The 26994-nt window shown below is 48.6% G+C and overlaps 1 protein-coding gene across 1 annotated transcript in view; it reads right to left on the bottom strand.

Moving 5' to 3' along the window:
- Positions 1-26994, bottom strand: part of PPP2R3A (protein phosphatase 2 regulatory subunit B''alpha) — a 1303908-nt gene that overhangs the window by 866465 nt on the left and 410449 nt on the right. Inside the window, exon 5 of the mRNA XM_078665893.1 lies at positions 10329-10410. The gene's annotated coding sequence lies outside the window, so the exon portion shown is untranslated. The remainder of the gene's footprint in view (positions 1-10328; positions 10411-26994) is intronic.

The following is a 26994-nucleotide window of genomic DNA, read 5'->3' on the forward strand; positions in this document are numbered from 1 at the left end:
TCTACTGCCTTGTGTGCAAAACTGTTGCTATTCAACAAGATTAATATTCGAGCACAAGCTTTCCAAAACCTCTTTAGAACTGTGCAAAATTCAATTGGCAGTTTGAGGGGGAATTGTCACCAAAGTATTTTAGGCAAACTACACATTTCACAAAAACTCCTATAGGCAAAGTTAACACTCCTGCAAGAATCTTGGTCTTACACTTTAGCAGAGTGGTGCAACTTCAAGTCTACTCTTAAGAAGATACTAATGGTCTAAACATTGGCCAAATAAGTGATTAGAATAAAAGAATAACAAATGTAACATTCAATCTAATTTTATAATAATGTAAGTTAGATTAACCTACTACCAAATACCTTTGAGAAAAAAAATATATAAAGAGAAAATATCCATAGCCATTTCTTTGTAAGTCATTGGCAGTCACCGTTCACATGAATACCAGTGGGAACCAATGTTATCCTACAAGGAAAGTTCAACAATTTAAAAATGAGATTAAGTATCTTTCCAGAAAGAAAGAAATATCCTGCTTAATGGGCACATACATTTAGATTGGGCTTGGTGGCGTACCTGGACAACGTTTTCTTTAGACTACAGGCCTTATTATATTTTGGTAGATGGAAAACTTTGTCACAAACGCAAATTTATTTATTTATTTATTTATTTCAAAGGTTTTATTTAGCGCTGCTGGACCCGAGAGTATCAGAGCGCTTTACAGTGAAGGTGCAAAACAAAACAATGAGGTAGAATGAAACAAACAAGAAAAACGTTTCATTGTGGCAGAGAGTTCAGACATGGCTAATGTGGAGGAGAAGCATGGAAATCGAAATTTAAAATGTATATAAATAAAGATGGAAAGGGGAGAGAGGGAAGAGGAGTGAGGGTGAGAAAGAGTAGGAAGGAGTATATTGGAGGAGGAAAGGGAGAGTATAATAGGAGAGAGAGAGAGGAGTGACCAGGGATGATTATCGTAGTGCTAGGTATCATGATGCTATGAACATGAATAGTGTCAGTGACATTAGATACCCCAGTATTTGTTGAGAAGCAGTATTTTAAGTTCTTTTTGAAGAGATGGTAGGAGGGGTTGCAGTGAATATCCTTTGGGAGGGAGTTCCAGATTGTGGGAGCGTTACCCGAGAACGCGCAGGATTGCGTCTTCTGATATTTAAGTCTTGGTGGGATCAGGGCAAGTGAGTTTGTGCTTCTCAGGGGTCTGGAACAACCTGCTTTCTGAAGTTTTGTTGTAAGGTAGGGAGGGGTGTTTTGGTGGAGAGCTTTATGAGTGATGCAGGCAATTTTGTAAGTGGATCTTCCTTCTATTGGTAGCCACTTGAGATTTTTGAGGATGGGGGAGATGTGATCAAATTTTCTGCAATCTGAGATGAGTCTCGCAGCAAGGTTAAGGACGGATTTAATTGGGGCAAGATGGATTTTAGGGGTGCCAGCCAAAGTGGCGTTGCCATAGTCAATCCTGGAGAGGACCAGTGATTGGACAACAAGTTTGAAATCTTCTGCTGGAATAAAAGGTTTAAGTTTTTTGAGGTGGAGAAGGGTGAAAAGGGCGCTTTTGGATGCATTTTTAATGTGGGGTATGAGTTTGAGATTTTGGTCAATACTGATGCCAAGGGACTTAACAGTATTAGAGGTGGAGAGAGGGCAGTTTAGTGCTTTGATGTCGTTTAACCAGAGTTGGATGGGATGGGGATTGTTTTTGGGTGAGAAAATTATGATTTCTGTTTTTTTGGGGTTAAGTTTGAGATGGTTCAGATGGAACCAGGTTTGAATTTTGGTCAGTGTCTCATTTAGGTGAAGGATGTCTTTGTGAGATTTGATCTTGTAGTATAATTGGGTGTCATCAGCATAGAGATGGTAACTGATGTTAGAGTGTTTGAGGATGAGGGTGAGTGGTTCCATGAACAGGTTGAATAGGGTAGGGGAGAGGATGGAACCTTGAGGTACGCCAAGAGAAACAGGTTGGGGTTTGGAGAGGAAGTGGCTAAGTTTGATTTGTTGAGATCTGTTTTGTAGGAATGAGGAGAACCATTTGAATACCGTGCCTTCAAAACCGAATCTATCTTTGAGAGTGCTGAGAAGGGTGGGGTGGTGGACGGTATCAAATGCAGCTAAGAGGTCGAGAAGGATAAGTATCGAGGATTCTCCTTTGTCAAGGGAACGGTGAATATCGTCTATGATATTAAGCATAGCAGTTTCTGTACTGCATCCCTTTCTAAAGCCGGACTGGAAGACATCAAGGAGGTTGAATGAGACAATATGTTTCTCTAGTTGCATTAGGACACATTTTTCGAGGGCTTTGGAGAGGAAGGGAAGGTTAGAGATGGGACGAAGGTTGTTTGGATCATTGGGGTCAGCTGTGGTGTTTTTGGGAATAGGCGCGATTTGGCCAATTACAGGTTCCATATAGCCTACCTTCCAGTACAGTGGATGGGACATCCATCATGGTCTGACAGAGTATTCTATCCACCAAACTCTAAATAAGACCCCCGTCTGTTTTATGAAACACAAACTTCGCAAGCGGACAGGATCCCAAGCTTTATACAATGTGAAATTGAGAAGACTAAGTTGCTTTAGCGATGAAGAAAAGATGCGGAGAGCTCCAGCCAAGAAGTCACCAAACTAATTTAGATCTGGAAGCAGCTTCATTAAAGGGTACATAGAAGTTTATAACTTTAAAATCTTCCTGTTAATGAGATGCATCAACAGGGACATTTTTTTTTTTCACAACCGTTTTTATTGAAAGTTCAGGCAGGCATAGATACAGTTCTCCACAATCAGGAGGACACTGTCAGTGATAGACAAATAGTAGAATGACCAGAAGCCCAAACTTTGAAGCACCCCCCTCCCCATCCCCTGTCCCACCAACCCCCATAAACATACCCCAACTCCCTTCCCCGACTACCCACCCCTTATCCCACCCTAACCCCGTACACGTGTTCACAGTACATCAAATACATGGATAAGGCAATGTATGCGTCAGACATCGACCTAGGTCCCCAGGTCCCCATCTGGAGGTAGCACATCATCTATGTCAGCTGGGGGATCCAGAGTCAGCCCCCTGTAGTCCGCCCACCGCTTCCAGATCTTATAATGTTTCCGGGAGCACCCCCTGGCCTCAAACACAGGTAATTCCAGCCCCATAAGAAAATCCAGTCCCGCCTTCCAGGCGCTAAGTGGGGGGGCACGATCACTCTTCCAAGCTCTCGTCAGATCTCGCTTAGCTACAACCAACCCCAGGAACAGGAGATGTCGTTTGTAGATGTTGCCTCCCACATTCTCCAGGACATGGAGGAGGCCCAGTCTAGGCGTACGAGGGAGGTCCCACCCCAGCACTTCCGACAGACAGTTCCACACCCCATTCCAAAATCGGGTCAGACCTCCACAAGACCACACTGTATGTAGTAGTGTACCTCGTTCAGCTCCACAACGCAAGCACTCTGGGGCGGCAATGAGGCCCGCCCTCCACAACCTCTCTCTAGTATAGTATGCCCTATGCAGGTATTTAAACTGTATAAATCTGAGGCGTACAGCTATGGCAGCCCCACGGGGGGACTCAAGGGCCTCCCGCCAATCATCTTCATCCAAGGGGCCAACATCAGTCTCCCAGGAGGCCTTCAGCGACAGGAGAGAAGAAGAGCAGTGTGTAACCAGCGTTCGATATATTTGGGAAACTTTTTTATCACCCAGGTCCCCCATGAAAAGTTTGGCCTCAATTGGGCTGAATTCGGGAAGCTGGTCCATCCCCACTAGACTTGGGCCGAGTGCATGGCGGAACTGGAGGTATCTGAAAAATTGGGTCTTGGGCATATGGAATTCGGAGCTGAGGTCCTGAAAGGATTTGAGTGTAGTCCCCGTGAGGACATGGCCGAGTGAAGAGATCCCGATAGCATCCCAACCTCCAAAGCCCGACAGGGAGGCCAGTGCTTGAAGTTGTCCGTTATTCCACAGCGGAGTCTCGGCCGTCAGCCTGCCCCACCAACCCATGCGGCGCAGTGCTTGTCTCCATATCGCGAAGACCACCTGGGTGACCCGCGGCAGCGCCCTCCTCCGCCTGGCCGAGCATAATAGTGTATGTAGTGTGGCATTTCCCATCAGGAAATGTTCTAATGCATATGCCGGGTCACTGTGGTCTCCATACCACCACTCATTGAGCACCAGGAGATGAGAGGCTTGGTAATAGGACAGGAGGTCAGAAGTAGCCAGACCTCCACAATACGTGGAGAGAAAGCACGTCCGCAGCGCCACTCTAGAGGCACCCCCGGCCCACAGAAATCGGCCAAGTACCGAATTAACGCGACGGAACCACTGTGGGTCAATCCTGTGCGGGTGGTTCTGTAGTTGGTAGAGGAGCCGTGGCAGGGCGACCATCTTAAAGATGGCGGATCTGCCATAAATATTAAGGGGCATGCGTGACCAGGCCTTAATGTCCAATTGGACCTTGTCCCATACCGGCTGCACGTTACGTTCCCACGCCACCGCAGCAGAGTCCGACAGGAAGACGCCTAGGTATTTTAGACCACCGACTGCCATCCGTAGAGCCGCGGCCCATGGGTATGTCTCCGGTTCATCACCCAGCACCCACAGGGTCGATTTGCGTGGATTGAGGAAGAGCCCCGAAACCTCGCCAAACCCTTGCATCATGTCCAGTATGCGAGGGCCAGATCGGTGAAGATCGGTCATAAAGAAAAGGACATCATCCGCATACAAGGAAATGCGGTCCGACAGTTCTGCCCCCCATACAAAGCCCCGATACTGTGCGTCTAGACGTACTCGTGCGGCCAATGGCTCCATGGCCAGTGCGAAGAGGTAGGGGGAAAGGGGGCACCCCTGACGAGTACCCCTGGCAATTGGGAACTTCTCAGAGACCACTCCAGAGACGCGCACTGAGGCGGTGATGTCCGTATATAGCAGCCTCACATAGGAGATGAACACCGGCCCCAAGTTGAGGAGCGGCAGGAGAGCAAAGAGATAGGTCCAGCTGACCGAATCAAACGCCCTGTCGATATCAGCGAGCAGCAGCGCTGCCCGATCCCCGGTTGCCCCTACAGTGTCCACCGCAGCCTGTGCACGCCGAATGTTATGTCTCGTCGCCCGGTGTGGCATAAAGCCTGCCTGGTCCGGGTGGACCAGGTCTGCGATATGCGGGAGCAGGCGGTTCGCCAGTGCCTTGGCCAGGAGTTTGGCCTCAAAGTTGATCAAGGATATTGGGCGATAGGACTCATGGCGGTCGGGAGGCCTACCCGGTTTTTGGAAGACCACGATTTCGGCCTGACGCCAGTCTGAGGGCAGGCTGCCGCGTTCCCGCGCCAATTCTAACGCCCGCCCATAGTGCGGCCCGAGCTGCAAGTGGAATTTCTTGTAGAACTCGCTGGGGAAACCGCTCGGTCCCGGCGCTTTGCCGACTTTAAGCTGACCCAGTGCATCACCTAGTTCCTCCGCAGTCAAGGGGAGGTCTAAGGCCTCCCGCACCTCGTCCGAGACTGTGCGAGGGGGGACATCCGCGAGGAACCCCACAATCGCTTCAGGCGGAAGGCGTTCCTGAGAGGCGTACTGCTCCGCATAGTAGCGTGCGAAGCTCGCCGCAAGAGTCGCAGGATCCGTTATCACAGCACCCTCACCGTCGGTGAGACCTGGTAGGGTGATCGGTAGCATCATTTGCTGACAGAGCCTATGAAGCATGGTGCAGGACTTATCCCCCCACTGGTACACCCTGCTCCGCGTAGCCAGCCACGCCTGGCGAGCCTCGTCCATCAACACCGAGGCGTAGGATTGCTGCGCTTGTAGAAGCAGTCGCAGCGCCATGTCGTCACCCTCTCCCCGGCAACGCGTCTCCAGCACCTCCACCCGCTCCGCAGCCGCCACAATGCTCTCCTGTCGAGTGCGACGGGCAGCAGCGCACCATGCAATGTCGATGCTTCTCATGGTGGGCTTCATGGCTTCCCACACCGTCACCGCGTCAACCCCACCCGCCAGGTTGTCCTGCCAATAGTGGGCAATTGCACTGCGCATGTGCTGGGTGTAGGCCGGTTGCTGTAGGTGCCACGAAGACATCCGCCACCGAAACGGTTGGCGTGCCTTGCGCAGATCAACCTGTACCGCCACTGGGGAGTGATCAGATAGACCCCGAGGCCGGATTGCAGCACATTTCACCCTGTCAAGGAAGGCCCCTGGTACGAACACACAATCCAATCGCGAGAAGGAACCATGCACTGCTGACACATATGTATATTCCCGCGCCCTGGCATGCAGATGCCTCCATGCATCCACCCATCCCAGCCCATCAATCATCGCTTTCAGCCGCGTAGGAGAGGCCGCTACCGCAGCCCCCTGCAATCTCTGCCTGTCCAGACTCACATCCACTACATCATTCCAGTCGCCCCCAATCACCGCCAGGGAGTGGGGGATCTCAGTCCATAGGTCAAATAGTTTCTCCGCCAGGGACCATTGCAGCGGGGGGGGCATACACACTGCCAAACACTACTGGTTCTGCTACAATCCTCCCCCTCACAAACACAAACCGACCCTGAGGATCAAGCCATTGACGCTCGTGAGTATATGACAGCCGTCTGTGGACAAGAATGGCCACCCCCCTCGAGCCCCTGGAAAACCCTGCATAGAATACCTGATGGAAGCCAAATCGCTGCAGACTCAATGTCTTAGTACCCAACATATGTGTTTCCTGGAGGAGCATTACATTGGCCAATTCCCTTTTACCCCAGTGCAGCACGGCCCCGCGCTTGATCTTGTCCAACATCCCCCGGACATTCCAGCTCAAAATTCGCAAAGAGTCACTAGCAAGTACTGGTCCTGGGGTGTCAACCATGGTCTCGATGAACGAGTCTCTGCGACCTCCAGGGCCCGGCCCAGGTCTCCAACACCATACAAGCAAAGATAGCAAGAATCACGTGCACCCCTTTCAGAATACCCCCGTCCCCCTTCACCCCCAACAACCAGCCCCGACCCCCAAGCAGCCCAACTCCCAAGTCCCGCCCCCCACCCCTATACCTCATGAAACATTGAAGTACCTGTCGCGGCATGGGGAGCTTCAGGCCCAGAACAGAGCGCCTAAAACCAACCATACCAATGGATCCCAACTATTCCCCCCAACCAACAGGGCACACCCACAGGACCACCCCCCAACCCTGGGAGGACTAGGCGGCCCACAAACAGTACCCCGAACCCCAACATGACAAGTATCTGATGCACAGGAAGGGCGTAGCAGATAGGCGCCCGCCCACTGAGGGCCCCCAATCCCCAACCAAGACCCAGATCATACTGCACCAGTCGACGTTCGCTCCATCACCAGAGCCAGGTCCTCCATAAAGTCCATCAACAGACCAGAGTCAATCGACAAGAGCCAGAGTTATATGATGATCAGGTTTCTTTGCCAGATTGATCAGTGTCGGGCTGTGTGTCACCCAAAAGGGGGTCCCAGGACAAGGACCTCCGTCGCGAGCGGGACTTCCGATGTCTTTTCCCTTTACTGGCGGGGTTGCTTCTCTCCTGGGATGAACTACGCGAGGGTCCAGAGCTCAGTCCCGGCTGGGCGTTTGGTCGGATCCTGACCGTCTCATCTGTCCACTTGAAGACGTCCTCCGGAGAGTCAAAGAAGTGGGTCCTGGAGTTGAAGATAACCCGGAGACGGGCCGGATACAGCAGTAAATATTGAATTTTTAAGCCACGCAATTTGGCCTTTGCCGCCAGGAAGGAGCGTCACTGCTGCTGGACCTGCTTGGTGTAGTCCGGGAAGATCATGATTCTGTGATTGTCAAATAGCAATGTCTCTTTGATCCTCGCTTCCCGGAGTATGACATCCCTGTCATGAAAGTTTAGGATTTTGGCGATGATTGGCCGAGGCCGTTCCCCCCGCCGGTGGTTTCTGCGTCAGGGCTCTATGTGCGCGCTCCACCACGAAGCAGCGCGACAAGGTGTCCGGGGGAAGCCAGCTCTCCAACCACCGCGCCAGGAAGGCATCCATAGGTCCCTTCTCGCAATCTTCCGGAAAGCCGACAAAGCGCAGGTTATTCCGTCGCGCTGGTCCTTTCGCGTCCTCCACGCGAAGCGCCAGGCCCTTCTGGACCCTCTCCATTTCCGCCACTTTCTTTTTAAGGGTGCCGACGTCTCCCTCCACCTCTGCGACCCTGGTCTCGGTCTCCGTGATGCGGGCGACTGCGTTGCGGAGATCCTGGCGCAGCAGCATTACATCAGCACCCACCGCGCCAATCTTTGCGTCCAACATGTCCCTGGACTGCGTGATGGCCGCCATCAGAGCCGCGTTGTCCGGTCCGGCATTCTGGCTCCCCCCGGCCATCCCCGAGCCCCCTCCAGGTCCGGTGAACTTATCGATGGGCCCCTGCTTGGTGGCGCCCGTGCCACCCCCGCCTCTGGTCATGGTCCCGGCAGTTGCGGCGGGTCGGCTCACGTCTGTAATAGGCTTCCCGACACTGTATTCCAAGATTAGCTGCCACTCGGGGTAAGACTGGGGTATCTGAGTCCTGCCGGGCACTGCGCCGCACCCACTCGCCACCACCACGCCAAAGTCCGGCAAGCAGGAGCACCGGATGGTACACCGGGCCCCAGCAGCAAATGTAGCGGCTAGGTCAGCACCCTACCGTCTCGGGTCCCTGCCGGTCCACGCCAGCCACCTCCGCCATCCACAGTCCGCCGGGCACCTCTCCGCCGTAGATAAGCAGGCACAACTGGAGCCCGAGGCCGCGGCAACCAGGCAAAGCCGCTCCTCCGGGCTGCACCAGCCACCAACCTCGGGCCCAGAGTCAGGGGGGCGAGAGAGGCGCCGATGCGCCGCAGTCCACTTCTCCGGATCGGCGGGGACGGAGGGGACAACCAATCCACCGGACCGGCTCCTCTCAGGGCCTCACCGCAGGGCCCACCGCTGTCCACAGAACGGGCGGGGCGCTCCCCTCCTCGCGCCGGTAGCCCAAGGCCGGCTCCGCCACCACACTGTCCCCGGTAGTCTCGGGGGACCCGACTGCCTCAGGATCCGCGGAGTCTTCCCGCAGAGCCGCCTCTCCGCAGCCCCCAGCAATGCCGTCGGGTCCGCAAGCGGCAGGAGGCTCCCTCGCCCCTCCTCCGTCGGCCTGGAAGCAGCCGACCAGGACCCGAGGGGCCCACCAGCCAGCCGGCCGCCCGGCGCCCAGAGCCAGCAGGCGGGGCCAGGCAAAAATTGAGGCCCCGGCTCACCACGCGGCGAGCAGGCCCGGCGGGCGCCGCCACCAACAGCTGCTCCAACCCGCGATCGGGGGTCACGGAAACCGCACCAGAGGGCGCCCCCCGTCTCCAGCAGTCTCCGCTATTGTTGCGTGGGGAATGAAGGGTTCGGGCCAGGATAATTCAGGCGGATAGGTTGCGGGCCGGCGGGAGCTCTACAGAGCCACGTCCGCCATCATCGCCCTCGAAGCCACGCCCCGACAGGGACATTTTTAAACATATTTGCATTGCTTTCCCAAGAGTTTCAGAGAAACAGGATATGTTGTTTGCTGGTAAGACCCAGTACACAGGCCGATAAAACACAAGTGACATTGGCACAAACATGTACATGCACCAGGCTTACTCTGTAAGCGAACTGTCACATTGCATTCCTTGCTCCCTTTACAAAAGTGCTTTAGACAAGGTGGAACACCAGGCCTATTTTACAAAAACACATAAAGCCAGGTGCTGGCACAAAAGTCTCACAGCTCAGTGCAGGTCAAAGTCGAAGTTCAGAAAAAACAAAACACTTTGTAATTTTACACAACGGCTGATGGGAATTGTTGGCCCAATTTCAAGTCAGGTGAAGCAGTATGCCTGGGTGGGATACCACTGGATCCGGTCGCATGTGTTTTTGCACCAGGTGATCACCAGGTACGGGAGCAATGTGGATTTTGGCTTGGTGAAAGCCGGCTCATGTTTTCCCCATTCCAGATGAAACAACTTGTTCTCGCCGGGTTTAGTTGCTGGGATACTAGCCAAAAACCTAAATTGCAGTCACCAAGTCTCTTTGCACGAAAATCCGTCTACCTTGAAATCGGGCCATGTCTGTCTACTCTTTTGTTCACCAATACAGTTGGTGAAATCTGTTTTGGTGCTTTCTATAGCACACAATATTTGATTTGATGAATAAACAATCCTAGTAAAATGATATCCCTCAACAAAAAATGCACATTATCATGCGAGTACTGACAAAATAATATTCTCCCCTCCCATTACGATGGAGTACAAAATTGGACAGACAAAGGGTTTCGAAATGCCATGAGGATCGTTGGGAAGAAAAGTATACACAGCTTTTCACTAACATAAACGATAAAGAGAAAGTTTACCCGAGACCAACCGACAGCATCAGTAATCACCCCTCTCTTTTCTAGGAGCACGTCTTAAATTGGTTTCTTAGCTTCAGGCCATCTGCAGAAGAGAAGGTAGATCAGTAAATCATCTCCTCAAATAAAAGGCTCACAAACAGGCATCTCTTCCGTCCAAGCGAATAAATCACAAACATGCGCAAAATGTAATTAAAACTTCCCTCGTTTTATATTTCATTTGTCACCGATATCGTTTACTGGATCGTTTTTTAAATTGTCCACATTCATTTAATGCTCGCTAGTAAGAACTGCATCTCAGCAGGACCTTGGTGGTTGGCAGCCATAAATCTATCATACAAATCGCTTCCACTTGTCCTGCTGCATATAAACGCTGTACTTGTTATTGGTGTTTAAACGTGATTTATTTACATAATTATAACTGTACGTCTTAATAGTAGTCCAGCTCGTTTTCAAATTACTGAATGCAGGATTTCAAATGGTACTAATTTTGAGATCATAGAAAACGAAAAAATATAGTTTCTAGATCATTGTAAAATAAATTAGGAAACGGATTGGTGACTCGAGTTGATTAAAACACCGAGGTTGGGATCTCGAGTCGGGCAGATATCGGCCTAATCTGCCACCCCTTCTCCCCGGGGTTACTGATACCAGGGGCATCAGTAAGTTTGGGATCAAGAAGGAGGAAAGGGGGACATTTGGGGTTCAAAGTGATGAGGGCCCTCTGCAATACCAGCATGTTTCCAGTGGTATTTCACCCAGAGAGCCGAAGTCTCCGTGTGAACCACCACATCCTGTACTCCAAATAGGGCCAGCAGCCTCCATCAGGGGCGGCTCCTCCGCTATAGTGGAGGAGCGTCGCCCCACAGCTTAAAGGCAGGAAATGAAAAATATAAAGATAAAAACACACTTTTACTATCATTTTATTTTTTATTGACTCGGCTGACTTTGCTGAGTCAGCCGAGTGTGGGGCAGGGCCAGGTCGCACATCACCAGCTGGGGAGGAGGAGGAGTGGGCACTGAAAGTGTGCATGTCCGTTTGGCTTGCTGCCCTCGGCTGGCCAAACCGACATGCGCACTTGGATATCTCCATGCTATTCCTTGGAGATAACTGTAAGACTCCGGAGCACAGGGTCCCAGTCCCTGCTGGAGCATGAAACCGGCCTACTTTACGCAATCCCAGCGCTTCTCTCATGCTGGGAGTAATATCATGAGAGAAGCGCTGGGATTGCTTGGTGAGCTGGGAGCCTCTGCTCATGGGATCTGCAGTGCCGGTACCATAGAGGAGGGGTGCGTGAGCAGAAGGTAAGTGTAAATTAATTTTTCTCCGCACTGCCCCACCACGTAGAATGGGCAGCAGCCACGACTGGCACCCATTACTGGCTATATAAGGATTAACAGGGTAGAGTGAGAGCTCTATTGCCCTCGGGACTGTAACTAACTAAAGGCTATAGTTCGACCTTTCCAGTGCGCTCTGTTAACAACAGTGGCTTAGATGCACCCTTCTGCGGTGCATTGCATTAAATACACACCACACGGTGCAAGACCTTCAAATCTCAGCAATCCATGGCCTAAATTAGAGTTTATCAGATAGGTAATCCATCAAAACTATGACGCATAACTGACCTGCCCCAGACACCTGAGGTTGATTGACTTGACCCACAGAATGAGCAACTCTGGTAACCTACCTACTGGAACTCTTGCTAGCATGTGAACACTCTCACGTTTTTAGGTTCAATGAGTACCGGGGGGTGGGGGGGATGGGGGGATTGGAAGAGTCTAGTTTTGTGTACAGAGATATACAATGGAGTCTAAGACTCATGCATACGGCCAAGTTGATGAAAGAGAAAGGAGACTACAGTAGTGTAAAGCAGTAGTCAAATATGGTGAAGACTAGTACATAGATCAGGGGTTTTACTGAGTGTGGGGGATGTGATGAGGGACTTTTGATTGGGTTGAGGCTAAATTAGGAGAGACGTTTCCCACTCCTTGGACAGTCTTCTACTTTGCAGACAAACAAGGCACAAATGGCTCTGTTTCCCCCGTGAAATTTGTTCTTCTTAATAGATGCAGCAAAAAAACGCAGAACTTGAAGGTAGAATTCTTGAGCGAGGTGCCGGGCTGGAGGGTTTGAGCTGTCTGGGGATGCAATTTTGATTTCAATATTTAAAATTGCATTTTAGACCCTAAAATGGTCAATCTACAAAACGAGACAACTGAGCACTGTATTTATTTTCCCAAGCTGCTCTGAACAGTTTAATCCCACCCACATTTGTTGAACGTCTGCAGCCCCCAGCAACTACATACCCTCTGAGCATTGAAGGGACTGGTAAGAACAGATCGCTCAGTAATTCTATACCACCCTTATGCAGCTACGCAACATCGAGGTGACTATTGTTAGTCGATAGATAAGTACAGCACAGGGTGGTGCAGGGAAAGGGTTGGCTTAGGTAAATAAATCTCACACCCCATTTGATCTCCAGTCTAGCCGGACGAGCTGGGTTCCCACAATGAAATTAACTATGCAGACACAGGGCAAGTGCCCCCACAATATACAAAATCACTGCATTTGCACTGAAGTTTATCATCATCCGAACAGCTCTACTCCCATGCAGCTCACCTACATGGCCTTTCTAACTGTTGTGACTAACCAAAGGGGCGTTGGCGGCCACCATGTAGAAAGTATTACCATGTAGTGCTTACCCACTCATACATGACGCTCACTCTGTCCATTGTGGCTGAAACCAGCTTTTGTTTTGGCAATTTTGCATGCTTGCAGTGCTTTAGCGTTCTGTAGTGGCCAGAAGTTGATATGTGGGCGCTATATAAATCACCCCAAAAATTTGAACATCCAGGACTGGATGGCAGAGAAACAGCCAGTGACGAAGGACTTGAAGGCAGCTGTGAGATCAGAACGAGAATAATATTTTGCATCAGCAAAGAGAAAGTAGAGAAGATGGTGCATTATGTCCTTAAGGGAGGTGGCGGTGTGCAGTGGAATGAAGAGACGTAGTTGTCCAAATCACCTTATGTTACCTGTGCTACCTTCCGCTATGTGCGTACCGATAAATAAACGAAGTGGATCCGGTCAAGGGAGGGGGGACAGGTAAATGCTCTGCTGTGTCTCAAAATGTGGGTTTTCTGTGCCTTTGTCGGCAGATTAGGTCTAGCATTAGTCTTACCTCTTCAAAAAGTGGTTCAAGAGTCTAGGGTCGAGGCAAGTGAATGCCCGGTTTAAAATGAAAGAAGTATTTATTCTTCTGAAGTTTTTAAGACAAGACGAGATTTCTTTCTAGTCTTTCTTTACTCTGCTGCTGTACGAGGTCTGTGGTTCAGACAGTGAATAGCTTCAAGTAGGCAGGATATTTTGAATTTAACTCCTGCTTTGAGGACGAGCCAGTGGAGCTCTCCTAGACTGGTGTTGCTCCTTTGAGGGATGAACTGCAGCATGGAAAATGGCTGCTAACGATATATCAGAGCACCAAGGTCTGAACCAAAGTTCTAAAGTCGTTAGTAGGAACCTTGGGTTTCTTTTAATAGGACACAAAGCTCAAAGGTTGCTTTTTAAGGTTTTTGAGATACAAAGGGGCATAGTCAGGTTTTGTTTGACACCAAGTGATTTATGCGGGGTGATTAGTGTAGGCGAAATGCCTAACTGAGAAAGGGTTTCAAGCCATTTTTAGGTCTTGCATAGACAGCGTAAATGCGGTCTCTTCAAAACATTTATATTCAGTGGTCTTACCGCCCATGGTTTACCACTGGTTTTCATTCCCTTTTGTCATAGTCCGTCATGTCATCTTCTTATGTTTGGGTTTCCCCTGGAGACTGAACCAAGTACTTGTGTCTTATCACTGCTCCTGATTTTGGCGCTACTTTTTTGTGATCAAAGACTCCATATGAGTGCTTCTATTTTCAGGCCATCTCCCTTATCCCTGTCCATTTCCTTCTTTTCCCTCTCAGCACTGCTGCGTGCTTCTGTGAAACACCCACCTGCATGGATATTGCTCTCTCTTGCCTCCTCCCTTACTCTCTCCTCTTTGTATTCCTCCTTTTCCCCTCCCATTTTTGCCCGCTCTCCCCGTCCCTCTTTACTTTTCTCCTTGCCATTGTTTTTATGGACATTGGCTCTAGACGTAACCCACACACTCTCTCGTTGATTCAACCCTCCCTCCGCTCCAGTTTGTTGTGTTTCTTGCCCCACCCCTCATGCTGAGTTGCTGTTTAGTACCACACTGTTTTAGGGAAGCTCAGTTTTCACCAGTGATGCAAATCACCACTGTCTTGCTTTTCTGCTTGCCTCTTCTTGCCCAGCCCTCATTTACATCTGAGATACTTCTCACATTCAGTCTGTAGCTGTATTTTAACCCTCATCAAACATGTCTATGATCCTGGTTGGGCACCTAGTCCAACGGGAGCCAAAACATTCAGTCAAATAATATTCAGATTCCAAAGGCGCAACCTATTGGCTTTGACATTGCTTGTTTGAATTGGTGGTGAAGAGACTTTAGGGTAAACGAGGCGAAAGTCAGATTTTGTAGGGTTTAGTTTGAGAAACGACCAACATATACAGTTTATTAGCATCTCAAGAACAGCTAATGACTTGACAATTTCAGACAGAGCAGGGTGTCTTCTGTGTACACCGGTGAATGGTGGTACTGTAGGTTTACTTAGTGTAAATCCAGATATGTCTTTTACACACATTAAAGTGATAAGGGGTTGGTGCTCCTGGTCTGATAAAGAGAGAGGTCTTTCAATTGTAGCCACCCGCTTATAACCCCATAAGCCTTAACATCTTTACAGTGTATTTAAACAAGCATTGGCATAGCCAATAGGCCTCGCCTTTGGGACCTTATAAGTGTTTAGCCATGCAACAGTTGATGTTGTTGCACCAAGGATATTGTGCTGCACAACTAAATACTTATAAGGTCCCAAAAGCGAGACCTATTGGCTATGCCAATACTTGTTCCATTTGGCTCCCTCCTTCTGGAATCAACTCCCTTTACACCTTGGCGAATGCACCAACTATCTGCAACTCAGCAGGTTTTTTAAAACCAAGCTCTTTTAATCCCTCCGCGGACTCTGTAGAACGCTCTGTAGAGCAGAGATACCCCTTCGGGGGTGATTCTGGCACTTGACAAGACGAACAAATAAATAAAATAGGAATGCTGCACCAATTAGAGAGCTGAGGCTGTAAGGAATAAGCCAAAAGGAATAAGCCAATAAAAAACAAGTAAAACAACAAAAACGGCAAATGGAATGAAGTTCAATCAAGGAAGTTTAAAATCTATACTCCAAGGAGCCATGTATCACAAAACACTGATAACATGAAATTTCTCACCAAGAATGCTACAATATCCAGCATGCTGCTGACTGAAATGGGTACTTGATAAAATCAGATTTATTAACAACCGGCACAGTCAAACGTATTGAGATGGAGGAATCACAAGGGAAAAAACTGCATTAAAAGTTGAATCTCACGGACGAAACAGCAGGGCAGTGAGGTACCAGAATCGATTCCTGATCACGTAGTATTGATAATCGATATGTTAGGATTAGCATGGTGTCACTAAACTCACACTGTAGACATGCATAATTAGTATTTACGATATTTACTTTCACTTAGCTTCATGTCACGTTACGCTATATGAATACCATACTATGGCCTTCTTTAATATCGTACATGCACAGGCCTTATTCTCCCTTAGCTCTAAAAGCCCTGCTCCTGGGAAAGAAACCAACTGTTGCAGAAACTGCTGTTTCAGCTCGGTAGGCTCGGCAAGGTCGTAGTTAGCCGAGGAAGGGCCGATAAGCACATTCCGGGAGGGGTGCAGGGTGGTTTGTCTCTGAGAAGACAGAAGGGAGTCACCCGTCTGACCTTGCTGCCTGAGCGAAATCAGGAGCTCTTTGTGTGCCTTATATGGGTTTTCCTATTACTGTACTAGCTTGTACCAATTTGTATTTTTCCATGTTAGGCTATGCCGGTGCCAACTCAATTGTATATATGTGATGTGCTGACAATGTGCCAGCAGTCTTCTTGGCGGACCTTTTGGGTTAGGTCGCAAGGAGCTCCTCTGGCAGAGTTTTGTGTTTGTCTAATAAACGCTTGAACCTTCTACACTGCCGACCGACTGCTTATTGGTAATGGTAAGGGGATTTGGTAATGTAATGATTATTGTTGGGAGGGGATCATATAATTTTCGGTACTTCAGTTGGCGACTCCGCCGGGACTCCGCGTTGGGGTCGTCCCTGTGTAGCCACAGGCGACATCGAAAGGGGTCCTCTTGATCGGGAGAGTTGCAGACCAGACGCATAAGAAATTGGGGTTTTGCTCTGCCCTCCCGGTCCGGAGGGCTTCAGCTGCTAGTAACCCCACGCCGGAGTCCTTCGGGTGCAACCCGAGAACCTGCAGCGCTGATACTGGGCAAACGTCGGCAGTGAAGAACGTTCCGGCAAACCTGCGTGCACCAGGTGAGTGTTGTGTCTCGTTATATGTTGAATTGCATATGCAGATTTAAATAGCGGGATTTAAGCATTTGGTGGCCCATGGTCACGGAGGAACTCTGACTTTGCATTAATTGTCACAGAGAGGATCTGGTCGGAGGTTCGACGGGGGCAGTGTGGAACTGCACGTGCGAACGCTCTGGGTACACTAAAGATAAGGATTATACGCCTAGGGGAACTGCGGTTCCTGCTCGGCCGGACTGTTCTCGGGAAAGCCGATGGTTGAGATTGGGTAGCACCCGGACAAATCTGGAGCGGCGCTGAAACGCGGGCTTAGCCAGAACAGTTCGGGAGGTGAACCATGAATGCTGTCGGATGGCCTGTAGACCGGTCTGTGGTTTAAAACCTGTGTAACTATCTTTAGGCAGTCTGAGGACGAGACTGTTGTTGGACGTGTTTTTGCAGCCTTTTGAATAAATTAGCAGAAGAGTTCTCCACAAGTGGGAGCCGACGGGCTCCACTTTTTGATTGCAATTGCTGGAATTTATATGTTACGTTTTACGTTTGTCTGATGTATAAGGAAAATACGGATGTGAGGATGATGGGTGTCATGGCCATGAGAATGAAAGTACAAGGATAACGTGATATTTAAGTTCGTTGAATTTGTACTAACGGAGAAATTCCTTTTCAGCCAGAAACGAGATAATACGATATGCCGTGCCTTAGCAAATTGTGTTTTGGTTGTGTCCGTAGTGACGAGGGGAGGTTAGACGAGAGTCAGCCGAACCCACCAGAAGGGACACCTAGCCACTTTATGTATTGTAAGCATGGTATTGGCCCCCTCATCTTTAACTCTTTGTGGCATAAATACACTAAGGACAATATAGAATTGCAATGGCCAAAAACCGGGTCTTTCGATGAACAAAAACTGGCATATTTACAAGAACGTCTTTTTATTAAACGCAGCCGGCAGTCGATGTTCGACACCCTTAACAAATGGCAGAAAGAAGCAAAGAGACGACGCATTCGATCTGAAAAATTAATGAAGATAGAGCAGGGACAGACTATTACCCAGAAGGCTATCGCATATGATAAAAATAAGGTAGAACAAAATATTGAAATTGCAGACAGGCGGTTTAAACTTCAGGTAGACCAATGTTATGTAGCCAGAGAAGGGGCAGAAGATGAGATTGAGGAATTGTTAAATGCAAGGCCTCCCCCACCATATGCCCCGGAGCGTATATACCCTGCAATACCTGTCCAGCCAGAAGTTAGACCACGGGCATCTGCGCCCGAGGAACGGGGCTCCGTTACCCATGAACAAGATAACGGTGTTTCCTCTCCTCAAGGTGGGGCCTTGGTTACGCTTGTCCCCGAGTCTACACAACTGATCACATCCCCTCAGACGCACTTGAGTCTCCCTATGCCGGAGATATCCTCCCCCCGAGTTTGTATTACACCCAGGGGGTTTGACCCGACCCCGAGGGGAGCTGTAGGGGGCCTAGATAGCAAGCGTTTGTTCACTAGAGCATCTGTAGAATATGGCGAAAAAGAAGCATTAGGAGACCAGGCTATCAAGTGGGTACGGAATGAAGTATATACCCTGATTGACATATGGAGTACTGTGAAGGATTTAGAGCCGGTCATGCAACAACATGTGCTATACGAGATGTCCAATTCGCTCATTGGGTCTTGGGAAATAAACTTTAGGGACGGGACAGCCCCCCAGATCCTGTATACTATCAGAGATTGGGCCCATAAATTTAGCCTAACACCGGAAGAAGTATTTAAGAATGTAGACACTTTGGTACAATATCGCGACAGATTATTCTTGAAAAGTCCACAGTGGACTACGCAACACCCTATGCGAGAAGTACACCCAATCTATCATCCCGAAATCCCCGAACAACGAGATGGTAATCAGGCGATCATACGACAAGGGGTGGCGGCTCGGTTCCAGGAACAGTGGGTTTATACCCCATGGAAAAGAAGTGAAGTACTGGCGTTGAAATCTCAGCTGCCAGATCCCCGAAAGAATCCTACTGCGTACTACAAAGAATTGACCGAAGCAGCTGCGTCCGCTGTAATGACTTTAGCCGATGTTGAATTGTTTTTCGGACTACTCGTACCGGTTGATATATGGCGACAGGTGCACGATTCTAATCATGCTGAATTTGGTGGCACGTGGGAGGAGTTAAGGGGCTGGGACCAGGATCGCAAACCAGGGGACAAACCAAGAGTGGAAATAACTTCTCTTCCAGCGAAAATAATAACTTTTATGCATACTCTGATCCCACCCCGAAAAGTCGATTGGGATAAACTGTCCGCCTGTAGACAAAAGAAGGACGAAAGTGTGTCCGACTTCTTTACCAGGTTCGAAGAGGTTTTTATTGATTTTAGTGGGCAAGATTTGGCCACAGAAGGGGGCACAAGGTTGTTCGTTAACAGGTTCGTTACGAACCTGGCTCCGGAAATTTCAGCACGACTGGAGGCGGCAGAGAGTACCTGGACTACCTCTTCCCCGTCTGTAATCCTCAGCATGGCCCAGTACTACGAGCATAGAGAAAATGAAAATAAGGATAAGGTGGATAAAAAGGTTAAGGATCTGAAGACTCGAGTACTGTTACAGCAAGTGGTTCGAGGGCAAGGAGGAGGTAGAGGTGGTCGGGGCCCAATGACGAGAGGGGCGGGGACAGGAAGGGGTTCAGGAGGAGCCCCGTCAATCGGCATCAACCAGTGTTCCTATTGTAAAGAGGAGGGACACTGGAAGGCTCAGTGTCCATACTTGGCCGCCCAGAACGCAGCGATTCGCGGACGAGGTAGAGGACGAGGGGGCCCCGACCGAGGTGATATGCATAGAGACGAGCACAGAGACGTTCAACAAGACAGGTCAGAAAGGAATCATTTTGATAACCCCCAACGCAGACAATACTACCATGGTGACTATGCCGAAGGGAATGATGATGACTATGCCCCAGCATAGGATAGCCAGGGACAGAGGGGGGGCCATGTGTCAATTCCGGTCAATCAGAGGGGACCCTACATCAGAGGGGAAGTGTTGGGGACATCTGAAAATTTCCTAATTGACACAGGAGCAATGAACAGTTCCGTTGCTCGATCATTGGTTCCAGGGGCAGCTCTGTCCGGGCAAAACAATGTTTCGGTGGGTTTTTCCGGAGTCCCCGTTGTAAGCCCCATCTCTAAACCTATCCCCTTTACGATTGGTCCAGCCACTATGGACGCTCCTTTCTTATTGACATCGAATTGTGGAGAGAATCTGTTGGGATTGGATATGCTGAAAAGATTGAATGCTACTATACATTGTTCTGCGGATGGGGTCTATTTAACTATACGTCCCTCTGTAACACCTGTTAAACAATGTTTTACGAAAAATGAACGACTCCCACCGGAGTTCGATGGCGTCCCAACCTCCCTTTGGGCGATAGGGGACGCAGATGTGGGTGAACTGGACATACCCCCAGTTCACATCACGTTGAAGCAAGGCGCTAAACTACCACGCATCCCACAGTACAAAATAGCACCGGCGGGGGAACGGGCTTTATTGCACATCATCCAGGAACTGATTGACAAAGGGGTTGTAGAAGAAACAAACGCCAATATTTGCAATAGCCCGATCCTCCCGATTTTGAAGAGGAACCATGACCAAGGGGAGATGGGTGCTGCCTATCGTTTTGTGATTGATTTGCGAGCCGTTAACAAAATTGTGGTGCCACAGTATCCTGTGGTGACCGATATCACTACCATTCTCACCATGATCCCTCCGACTGCACAGTACTTTTCGGTCATTGACCTGAAAAATGCTTTCTTCAGCATTCCTATCCACCCTGATAGCAGACAGATCTTCGGATTTTCAATATCCGGACGCAGTTTCCGCTTCTGTCGCGCTCCTCAAGGCTACACTGAAAGTCCGAGTATATATAGCCAGGCTCTGAAGGCTCTGTTGGATGACTTAGAATTGCCGGATGGCAATGTCCTCTTGCAATATGTAGATGACTTACTCATTGCATCTGACACAGAGGATGGATGTAAAAAAGCTACGGTTAAATTGTTGCACCATTTGGCTGTCAAGGGGAACAAGGTATCCTTATCTAAATTTCAGTATTGTCGAAAGGAGGTGACCTACTTAGGTCATCTCTTATCGAAGGAGGGTAGACGACTAACACCTGAACGTATTGCTACCATTTCTAACATGTCTGTACCTTGCACGCAGCGTGAAGTCCGCGCTTTTCTTGGCATCACATCTTACTGTCGCCAATGGATACCTAATTTTTCACTTCTGGCTAAACCTTTGTTGCATTTGACTACCAAAGATGTGCATGAACCCCTACCCTGGACGGATGAATGTCAGCTCTCTTTTGACTCTCTAAAAACTGCTTTATGCTCTGCCCCTGTTCTGGGTACTCCAGATTATCGTAAACCTTTTGTACTATATGTACACGAGGTCGACGGTTGTTCATTATCTGTTTTAACGCAGGCCTTTGGAGGTAAGCAAAGACCGTGCGCCTATTTATCAGCAACATTGGATAATGTTGCAAGAGCACTTCCTAGCTGTCTGAGGGCTACGGCTGCAGTAGCAGTGGCCATCCGACAATCAGAAGGACTCGTTTTAAATTCCAATTTGACTGTAATGGTGCCGCATGCAGTAGACACCTTGCTAAATAAAACAAAAACGCAGCATCTTACGAGTGCACGCCTTACTGGGTATGAGCTGACCTTATTTGCACCACATATTACGATTACTCGATGTGCAACACTGAACCCAGCCACATTGTTACCACTCCATACGAGTGAACAGGACACTAATTTACATGATTGCATATATCGCACAGAGGAAGAGACCAAGGGTAGAATTGACCTCACAGACACACCCTTAGATCAACCCCAGGGAGAGCTATATGTGGATGGTTCCTGTTTCAAACTAACAGATGGCACAACGACAGCTGCATATGCGATCACGACCCTGAAAACAGTTGTTGAAACACTTAGACTACCCCACCGATCAGCCCAAGCCGCTGAACTTATGGCCTTGTTACGAGCCTGTGAGTTGAGTGAGGGACTAGAGGTCAACATTTACACGGACAGCCAATACGCCTTTGGCGTAGCCCATAGTTTTGGGCGGCTGTGGAAAGAAAGGGGCTTCCTTACTTCACACGGTCAGAGAATACAGAATGGGCAGCTGGTTTTGAGGTTGTTGGATGCTCTCACTCTCCCCAAGAAAGTGGCTATTATCAAATGCAGTGCTCACAAAGTGATTGTGGATGAGGTAGGAGAAGGCAATGCTTTTGCAGACCAGGTGGCTAAGCAGACAGCACAGTCGCTGATGTCACCCATGTACGTCCATTCCTCTACTAGATGGGTGGGGGGAGACTGTGGATTATTTGATAATACTATGGAAAGTGTGAGAATACTACAGAAGGAAGCCACCTCAGCGGAACTAGAGAAATGGGAACAAGAGATAGGGAGATTGGATGAAAATAATTGTTGGATCGACTTGACTGAAAAGCAAAGATGGCTACTGCCCAATGCATTAGTCCAGGCTGTGGTAACAATGGCACACGGACCAGCACACATAGGAGCAAAAGGTATCTGTGGGATCTTAGATCCAGTTTGGAATAATCCGAATATCCAACGGACGGCTGTCCGTTTGGTCCAATATTGCATGGTCTGCTTGCAGCATAATCCAGGAAAAGGAGAAACTGTTTTGGCCGGGAATTTCGCACCACCTGCATTGCCTTTTGAAGTGCTCCAAATGGATTATATTCATATGGACCGCGTCAATAATCTCAAATATGTACTGGTTGTAGTCTGTGCATTTAGCAAATGGGTTGAGGCATACCCTACTAAGGAGAACACAGCATTGGCAACTGCAAAAGCTCTCCTGAAAGAGTTTGTGCCTCGCTTCGGATTGCCTCGCTTGATCTGGTCGGACAACGGGCAACATTTCCATGGGGCCCTTGTGCGGCATATCTGCGAGGGCTTACACATACAACAAAAATTCCATGCTGCCCGACACCCCCAATCAGCAGGGCTCGTGGAGAAGTACAATGGCATTCTAAAATTGAAAATGGCAAAAATAAAGGAGAGTACGGGGTTGAACTGGCCTGACACTTTACCTCTAGCCCTTATGTCTTTACGTGTCACCCCGCACTCACGTTCGGGTCTCTCTCCATATGAGATACTGTTTGGGAGACCTGCTAACGTGTGGGGGGTACCTCGACCTCGTTCTTTTGCAGATATTGAATATCCTATGTTGATTGATTACCTGTATGCTTTGACTAAAGACCTTCGTTCTGTTCATCAGCAGGTAGCTTCTGTACTGCAGCCACTGCCAGAGGGCCCCGGTCATCGTTTACAGCCCGGCCAGTGGGTCCTGGTCAAAAAGTTCGAGCGGGACACCAGCTTGGCTCCTAGATGGTCTGAGCCACGGCAGATTTTGTTGGCCACCCGGACGGCGGTTAAAGTGGATGGCCGCAAACATTGGATACATGTTTCGCATCTGAAACGGCTACCACTTCCACTCCCTGGTGAGCGGTCACGTCCAGGGGAAATTCTAACACAGGAAACGGAAAGAGCTGATGCATTTGTGCCCTTTTCTGACGCCTGCGAGATTGAGCGGAGGCTACAGGAAGGATCGGCGAGATGAGATGACTTGGTCTCCACTGAAGTTGCAAGTGAGCGTGCAATAGCGTTGAATTCTGTTTCAAGTACCCCAGACGACCAAACATCACCAGTACGGAAAGCCCCGGGTGTGCTCTTTTCTGACCCTGAAGTGTTGGGTCGTGAGCGATACAATCTTCGGCCCAGAAGGCCGACACACGGCGCCTCAGACCACATTGTCAGGAGATAGGGAAGGACTTCATTGCATAAGATAGGGTTTGCTAGACTACCGGTCTGAGCGCTGAGCAAGACACTGGACTGAACTCGTTGAGAGCTGGAACTTTTCAATCATTGTGCTCTGTTCAGAAAGAAGATTCTGTTCAAACGGATATGGCTTCTACCTTGGAATAGGGATACGAGTCTGCCTGTGAGACTCTGACGGACGCAGGAACGAAGAAACCCTCTGGCAGGTCGGACTGCTAGGCCTATTTCTGGACTTTTAGCTAGCAATGTACCCTTTTGGTCGTGTAATCCTAGAAGAAGAGTTTCCTATCGCGCCTAGACGCATACCTTTTTATGAGCCAATGTTTTCCACATGGACCACGAAGGTCAAAATAGCTTTTGTTGTAACTATAACTGTTATAGTAGCCGTGTTCATGAGTCTGTTTGTATACCTAGAACATAAATACCCATTACAAAGGTTTTTGCCCACTACTGCCGCACCTCCCGAACATTTCCTGTTTACCCTAGCGCCCCACAAAGAAAGGCATCGCCAAAAATATGCTAAAAATGTATTCATAGAAATGTTGCATCAGACGCACAATGTTACTAACGCCACGGATTGTTGGGTTTGTGGACTCCTGCCTACTGTAGTGCGCAATCATGATCTATTTCTCTCCCGCCCTCTGTCTTATCTAGGTAGTTGTGAAGCATGGTACAAACTGTTTCTGGCGATATACCGGCATGGGAGTGAGCATTTCAGGGATCTAGATGTCAATGAGCATAATATTATTCTTGATTATGTTCGAACACACTATGCTTATAATAGAACAGGACATGGGGATAAGGTGATAATTGACCCACAAGGTTGTATACAGCTGTACTTAGCGGCAATGAACAAAACTTGGTTACAAGATGAACTGTATGATTTTAAAGACTTTAATGCCACTCAATACTTTCAGATTTTCATCGAACGAAATGTTACCAGAGACCGCACTGTCCCCATCCCTATTTTGAATGTTTCTGCAGGATTTTGTGTGCAAGGGATAGGTAAGGTACAAATGGGGAATAGCATCTGCAATTATACCTATCGACTGCGAAAACGTATTAGCCCTCCTTTGATTACTCCCCACAATGTGTACTTCGTGTGTGGGGAACATGCATACACTTGGCTACCACGAAACTGGGGGGGACGCTGTTATCTGTCCTTTCTGTTTCCCCCTGTTTATGTGGCTCCCTCCAACTATCATAAAACGCATCAGTTATACCCGATGCGGTCGTATCATGGGAATACAGCCGCTCCAATCACAAGCACACCGATAGCAAGCTTCACCGAGGTGACCTCGAGCCATTCCCGTAGTACACTCTTACACAGAGCACGTAGACAGCTCGATATGACTGAAGTTGATCAGACAGATACTTCATTGCAGCAATTTACGGATTTCAGCAAGGGTCTAGTACCCTTTTGGGGGCCTATTTTCAATAGTAGGGAAATTAGGAGACTGTCTAGAATAGTGGAGAATGTCATTAATATCACTACCGATATTTTAACAAACCTAACGGTGGAAATTCAGGCTACTCGCCTTGTAGCGCTTCAAAATCGAATGGTTCTAGACGTTATCTTAGCTGATCGGGGTGGGGCATACCGCGTCATCGGCAGTTCTTGTTGTGTATATATTCCTGACTCCGCCCCCTCCGTCCATCTAGCCATCCAGAAACTGCATCGCATTGCCTCCGAAATGCATGTTGACAATGGGTCTTGGTCATTGTCAGGTTGGTTTTGGGGACTTCTGGCCACATGGGGATGGAAGATAATGTTAATTTTAGGAGGAGCTGCTGCCATCATTTTTACGTGCTGTGTCTTGATGCACTGTGGTCCAGCCTGCTGTTCTTACTGTGCTTCCCGTATCACCACTCTGTGTGTCCCATCCCCTATCGCTGTTAAAGCCCAAATGCTGCAGAAAGAGGTACATGATATGATGGTCATCGATGAAGAAATATTCGAGGAGTAGATGTCTGTTGTCATTTAGCGCCACCACGCTAAAAGGAGGGTTTGAGGTACCAGAATCGATTCCTGATCACGTAGTATTGATAATCGATATGTTAGGATTAGCATGGTGTCACTAAACTCACACTGTAGACATGCATAATTAGTATTTACGATATTTACTTTCACTTAGCTTCATGTCACGTTACGCTATATGAATACCATACTATGGCCTTCTTTAATATCGTACATGCACAGGCCTTATTCTCCCTTAGCTCTAAAAGCCCTGCTCCTGGGAAAGAAACCAACTGTTGCAGAAACTGCTGTTTCAGCTCGGTAGGCTCGGCAAGGTCGTAGTTAGCCGAGGAAGGGCCGATAAGCACATTCCGGGAGGGGTGCAGGGTGGTTTGTCTCTGAGAAGACAGAAGGGAGTCACCCGTCTGACCTTGCTGCCTGAGCGAAATCAGGAGCTCTTTGTGTGCCTTATATGGGTTTTCCTATTACTGTACTAGCTTGTACCAATTTGTATTTTTCCATGTTAGGCTATGCCGGTGCCAACTCAATTGTATATATGTGATGTGCTGACAATGTGCCAGCAGTCTTCTTGGCGGACCTTTTGGGTTAGGTCGCAAGGAGCTCCTCTGGCAGAGTTTTGTGTTTGTCTAATAAACGCTTGAACCTTCTACACTGCCGACCGACTGCTTATTGGTAATGGTAAGGGGATTTGGTAATGTAATGATTATTGTTGGGAGGGGATCATATAATTTTCGGTACTTCAGCAGAGAGAAGATCCAATCTTCCGAAAAGAATTAAGTGGCAACAAGAGGCATAATTATGTTTCAAGTTTTTATTTGACGAGGCCCAAAGGCAAAGTTAGTGCGATTTGTTGTGAAGATTCAGACTGTTTGGCGACATTGTGGCTGGGTTGACTGTGTTAAGGCAAAGGAAGCATTGATCTTGCTCAGATTTCTGCTTGAGGCACTGTAATGAAATGAACTACACAGACGAAAGGCAAACTCATGATTTATGACCTTGAATATGTCAGAAGTCTTCATTTCTGGGAAATTGAGCGAAACAAAAGTGCGCTTCTTATAATACTGACAACGATGTGGGAGAATGGATTAGTCGAGCTAATGACCTCGCGACGAGTTCTGCTAAAAACAAAGATTGTTAATGCATACATGATATCGCACTAAGCCCTGCTTACAAAGATATTACCCATTTAAGAATACTAACATGCATGAATGGTTCCATATACTTTTCCAGCAAAATGGCAAAGCCGTGAGGGGATGGTGAAGAAGGATGTGAGCACACAAAACTTGCTACCAAGCAGCACAAAAAAAAAACACTGATAGTGCCGTGTTATGGAACAGATTTAAGCAAGTGAACAATAAAGAATCAAAG

The sequence above is a fragment of the Lissotriton helveticus genome, chromosome 11 (assembly GCF_964261635.1).
Source record: "Lissotriton helveticus chromosome 11, aLisHel1.1, whole genome shotgun sequence".
Taxonomy (NCBI): domain Eukaryota; kingdom Metazoa; phylum Chordata; class Amphibia; order Caudata; family Salamandridae; genus Lissotriton; species Lissotriton helveticus.